This window comes from Hibiscus syriacus, unplaced genomic scaffold (genome assembly GCF_006381635.1).
Source record: "Hibiscus syriacus cultivar Baekdansim isolate YM2019G1 unplaced genomic scaffold, ASM638163v2 tig00110684_pilon, whole genome shotgun sequence".
Lineage (NCBI taxonomy): Eukaryota > Viridiplantae > Streptophyta > Magnoliopsida > Malvales > Malvaceae > Hibiscus > Hibiscus syriacus.
In genome coordinates this window covers 75,019-81,413 of record NW_024062824.1, presented here as the reverse complement: position 1 = coordinate 81,413, position 6,395 = coordinate 75,019, and positions in this window count along the sequence as shown.

Genomic DNA, 6,395 nt, shown 5'->3' with positions numbered 1-6,395 from the left:
TAGGAAATTGGTAAATTATCATGTTAGCACTAAGAGTGCAAATGTATAAGGTTTATAATAAATTATAAAGAGTTAATTGATATTATAAATAATTATTAGAGTATAAACTAGTCCAAAATAAAAGAATAATGGCCTAACTATGCAATTGGAAGAAAGGTTTCAATCATGTCAGTTAGATGAACAGTTAAAGACAGTTGAGTAAAAGAATAATGGCCTAACTGTGCAATTGGCAGAAATATGTCAATTTTTCCAGTTAGATGAGTGGTTAAATACTGTTGAGTAAAAGATGAAAAGTCAAATACTGTTTAATAAAAGAATAATGGACTAGCTGTGCATTTGACAGAAAAGTGTCAAATATGCAAGTTAAGGGAAAAGATAAATACCTTTGGGTAAAAGAATAAATGAATTATAATGTAATGTAATATGAATGGTATATAAGTGATATGAAGGGATGATATATATATATAATGTATAATAATGTATAACTAGTATGAAGGGATGTTATAAAGGAAAACATAAACAGTTCATACTGGGCATGAAAGGATACCTAAATGAAAATACCAAACGGGGTATTAACAGTATTTAATGTGCCACCATAATGATTATAAAAGATACATGACCAATTAGCATCTTGGTGCAATACATGTATAGTACTTTCACATTTAATGTACACAGGTCAAATAAAGAATAAAGGGAGAAAATATACATAAGGATAAGTATGATTGAAATACTAAGAATAATTTCCATGATGGTATGAAATAATTATGGTTTAACTGAGGAGGGCTTAATGATGAAATTAAATTATTCATTCAGTTTTTTTAAAGATATTGTCTTATAATTGTAATATCCTTGCAATATTATGTCCCACTAAGTCCATACTTAACGTGTGTTTACTTCACGTGTAGGTAAAGGCAAAGATTAATTGAGTAAGGAGTGTAGCAGCAGTAGCAACTTTCATATGTTAAGGTTGACTCTCATCAGTAATGGTAGGACAATCATGTTTATTTTTGAACAATTGTTGTCATGTAATCGAATTTAAAGAAAAATGTTCTGGATATATAAAGAGGAAATTTGGTAGTATATTTCGATGATTGTTATATAATTGCGCTAAAATGTTTTTAATTTAAATTTTGAAATGAAATTTTTCGGATTTTCAAACAAAAAAATGTTTTAAAAAGTGATGTGACATTCGTATCTCGTGTCTCGAAAGGTATACGGGAGATGGGTGTTACAATCTTAACAAGAGCCTGGCTTAGTTCAATACTTTTTTCACCAGTTTAAGAGATTTAGAAGCTAAAGATTTATTTGAAACTTTGAATACTAATGTTGGAAATAAGGGTCTCAAGGAACCAAGTGGTTTAGCTTTAAATTCCATAGCAGCAAGTAGAATTTACACTAAGTGGTTTGCCTACATTAGAGATGGCATTGCTCATAGGAGCTTAACTTTGGATGATGTTTCCCCCCCCACCAGTATAGGGGTATTAAAACCAAAAAAGTTACCTTTAGTAGACAATGGATATGGGAAGTATGAAACAGTAACACATATACTTCGAGGAAATGAACAAGTGTTCTAGAAATATACTAAATTAAACTCTATGTCGGATAGTAATTACTCCTTGTCAAGTCTTGATATTGGTTTTTTTGTTATTGATGTTGCTACAAAACATGGGATAGAATTCATCAAAATTTTTGGTGCTGCTACTGAAAATATTACATCTTGTACCGAAATAGCCACATATCTAATGTTAGGCATTCTTAGGAAACAAAATGGGATACAAATTTTTGTAAACTAGAAAATGCTTGATCCTTGAGGACAAGGATCATATGAAGGAAGGGAGAATGTCATAACAAGAGGGGAAGCCAACACTAGAGGCAACAAAGATTAAGTAAGAGTCAAAGAGCATGTGGAGATTAATTTTTCTAGTACAATTTTAACTAATGGCACATATGAAGGTTGTAGTTCAAGAGTGGTTGCTTATAACATGCTAAGGGTCATAGAACCTAAATTAATGGTATTGATAGTTGAAATCATAAGTAAAGAAAATGGTGGGCATTCCACTGTTCAATCAATACAAGAAAAGCTAGACAGTAGAGAAAGTATGAGTAGGGTATTAAAAATTACTTGAAGTTCCAATCTTACCATCAAAACTCACTTGTTATTGGAAAGAGTTTAAAGCTTGCAACAAGGTTCTATGGTCCTTACATTGTTTTACAACACATGGAATCAGTGGCTTACACATTACAATTACTTGAGTCCTCGAGGGTGTAATCAATAATTCATATCAGTTTATTGAAGAAAAAATTGGAGATCAGAATGTTACCTCATTAGATCCGTTCGAGTTTGAACTTGAAGGACAACTGAAGGTCCACCCAACTATGGTGCTAGACAAATGCAGGGTAAAGAAGCAACAATTCCCAAATTTTAATCCTTCGGAACAAAGATCATTTCGAGGGAAGGGTATTGTCATTCCTAGAGGAGAAGACAAGAGATTTGAAGCAAAAGAATTAGGCAAATCATAGAAAGGGTTAGGGATTTGGAATGGATAATTGGGGGATAATTCAATTGATACAGAGGATGATGGGAAAGTGGAAGCACGTGATAAGCATAACTTGTTTATCTGTGCAGGCTGTTATACTTAATACAACAAGGACTGCCAGCTGTAGGGTTTATCTATGGGTACATTGTAAACAAATAAGACCATATACTAAGGAGAGGATTTTTATGAAAATATTGAATGAAGTTATCTTTCCTTAAATCTCTCTTATTTCTCTAAATCTCCTATTCTCATAATCTCTATTTCTATTTTCTTCAATTATTGTTCTTCGATTTTCTTAGGTTCATAACAACTATATATGAAAAATACACTAATATGAGATTTTTATTATAATGTGTATAAAGAATACATAAAACAAATAATTTAACATTTTTTATTATGTTCCTTTGAAACAAGAAAAAAGAAAGCATTTGTAATATATATAACTTTTTTGAAGATACATATTGAATAAATAAATATGCTAATCGGGGATCAAAATACAAGTGATATGAAAATTAAATTAGTTTTAACAATTACAAGCTTAAAAATGTATTTGGATTTTCTTATCACCTGCCAATTAACTCAAAGTTATTTACTATTTTTACTTTTAATATTTTAAGAATATTTTAATAAATTATTCTTTGAAATTATAAATGTTTATCAATCTTAGTCCACCATTAATGTTATTTTATAAGATAACATTTAATAATAGAAGAAGTATTTTTTTCTAAAGTTTCACATTTGAATGATTTGAATGATTATATTTGTAGGATATATATACACATTATTAATAGATTGAAAAATATTATAATTTACGTTTAACAATATAACTAATCTGACAAAATACTTTTACAAAAGTTTAAAATTTTAAAGATTATAAAAAATTAAAAACTCTTAAATGTTAGTTTTTTTTAAACTTTTTATTATTTATTCGACCAAAATAGATAGTCAATACCTGCTTCGGACAAAAGTGGGAAGTGGGTCTTTAATGAATTTGAAATATTCCGGAAACTATGAGCAAAGGACCCCATAATTTATTAAAATAAATAAAAATATAACTAGTGGATTTTATATTACTTATTTAACCGTAATAGTTGTAATAATTAAAATCACGGTAGAAATATTTTTGTTTTTCTAATTATAATTAGTACAAAAATATCTATGAATAAAATATTTTTAATTATTATTTGATCATATAATTGAAGTCGTATAAAAATTAATTAGTTGTATTAAAAAGTTAATTAATAATAAATTTTATATATCAATTAAATATTTAATACGTCTAAAACAAAATCATCGTCACTATTTCAAAGTAATAGTGAATGATGTTATTAATTGTACTTAATAAACATATTATAAAAATAAAAATTCTGTATTACATCAAATTAAAGTAAAAAAGTTAAATTTTAAATTTAATTATAGCTATTTCATTTTTTTTGGGTTTTTCGATGTCAACCTTTCCTTTTGATTTTGTTGGAGGAAAGCAAAGGTTTTTTTTTATTAAATTTTACGTGAGGTTTGTCATTTACATTGGTTTTTAAAAATAAAATAATTTGAATACCATTATGAATATTTATTTATGTGAATGTTTATCACTAAATATAAGTGTTATTAGCACGACTTGCTTAGAAGCAATAATGAATTTACATCAAAGATCATATTTTTCATCCACAATAATTCATTTAAGATCTCAAATGATAAAGATCTTATAAATATACTTCATATTGCTTTTGATATGCTAGTGTATTTATTTTCTTTAATATTGATCATATATTTATTTTAATTCAACTACACTTAAGTGTTTGATTGAAATATTATACGTTAATATTTAATAATGTTATAACAATAAACAACTATTGAAGTGAGGATACATGTTGAAAGTTGAAATTTATTTATTTTTGAAATAGCATAAAAGTTCTTGTTGAACCTATATTTTGATATAACAAATAAGGACAAAATGTATTTGGACTTAATTGAATTTGTTCAAATGATTCGAAAAGAATTCAAATTCCACAAAACTTGAAAAATGTTTTCCAAGTATTTTTGACTTGATATACACCTTAAAGTATGTTTAAAAACTCAATAAGTCAAAATATTCAATTCTTGGTGTAAGGTTTCGAAACCTCTGAGGCAAAATGCTCAAAGTTTCAAAAATTCTAGTCTGATTTCGAAACCCCCTTGCCTCGTTTCGAAACCCCTCTGTACATGGTCTCAAACCCCTAACTGGTTTCAAAACCCTATGTTCCAACTATCACATTTTTAATAGGGTTTCAAAATGCTCTATAGTGTTTTCAAAACCTTTGTGCAAAAATACTAAAATTGAGGGGATTAAAAACTTCAAACGGCTCCAAAACACCCCAAGAATATTTGAAGAAGGTGACTACACATATCCAAGTTTAGAGATTAAGAGATAATAACCTTCATTCTTATTTCCTTCATTTTTCTCATGTACATAAATGTATAAAGCTTAATTGCATATATTTTATATTTATTATTGTAAGCTTAATCTTTGTAAACACCTACCTAGAGAGGTTTTCTTATTTACACAAGTTATCCTTTGTTAAAAAGGGGAGTGGTTCTAGTTTAACATTGAAAAACTAGAGAATTGTAAAGGTTACTCTTGAGCCCTAAAAAAGAAAGCACAAATTAGTGAATTTGTTATAAAATCCATAGTGTGGAGCTAAGATAGTGGATGTACACTTGGTTGAGAAGTCAAACCACTATGTATCATTGTGCAATTTTTCTATATTTTATTGTTTTCACACCAAATAATTTTAAAGGTTAATTCCCCTCTTGGCGATTTTTGGTTGATCATTTGAAGCCCAACAATTGGTATATGAGTAGGCCACAATCGACGGTTTAACAACCTTGTGAAGATCCTAGAAGCGCTCTATCAATTTCATATTCAACCGAGAAGATGGCTTCCACTTCCGACTCATTCTACATGGAGGACTCCCAACAGATCGATAAGCCTTCATATTTCAATGGAGTTAACTATGGTCATTGATAAGATGCATATTAGCCATATATTCTATGATATTTTCCTCATATTTGAATAACTAAAATTGCTTAAATCATGGATTTTGATTATATTTCGTATTTTGTGGATTAGGTTGAAGATTTGGATTAAACATGTTCAAAATCCAATGAATAGCATGATCTTCACAAAATCCCCAAATTAAGGAGGAAAATCAGAATTCAAGAAGTTGGCAAGAACAGAAGAGGTTTTCGCATAAGGTGTGGGCACGACTTATTCATCCTAAGCTATTGCAGAAGAAGTCTTCAGTTAAGGCGTGGGCATGCCTTACTAGTTCGTACAATCCTAAATTAGGGCTACGAATTTACAATGGAAAATGAGTTTAATGATGGCTGAAAGATTATATTGAATCATTATTTTCTTTATAAAAGGATGAGGGTATTCAAAACCCCTATTTTTATGGGATTTACTTTGGGGGAAACTTCCTTATCTAGAATAGGGCATTCCTTATAAAAGGGGAGCTAGGGTTTTCATATTTTTAAGTTTTCTTTAAGTTTTTTCTAGGATTATTTACAGCTTTTGGTGTTTCTTTCAATTATGCATAGCTAAATACTTTTGTTCCAACTGGAGGATAATTGAAGTTTTAGTTCTTCAAGGATTGTGAGATCTAAATAATTTTCATTGTTCTTTTACTTCTTCACTATTTATATATCTTCTGTTTTATTAAGAATTATTGTCTTGGTTGTGCAAAGGGCTCGTTGTTCAATTATCAGGTTGATAAATTGTCATTTAGAACTTTAAATCCGTAATTGTTTAAGCTTTCTAATATTAGTGGTAGAGTAACATAATTAATTTTTGATTATGTTATGAAGGTATATAATATA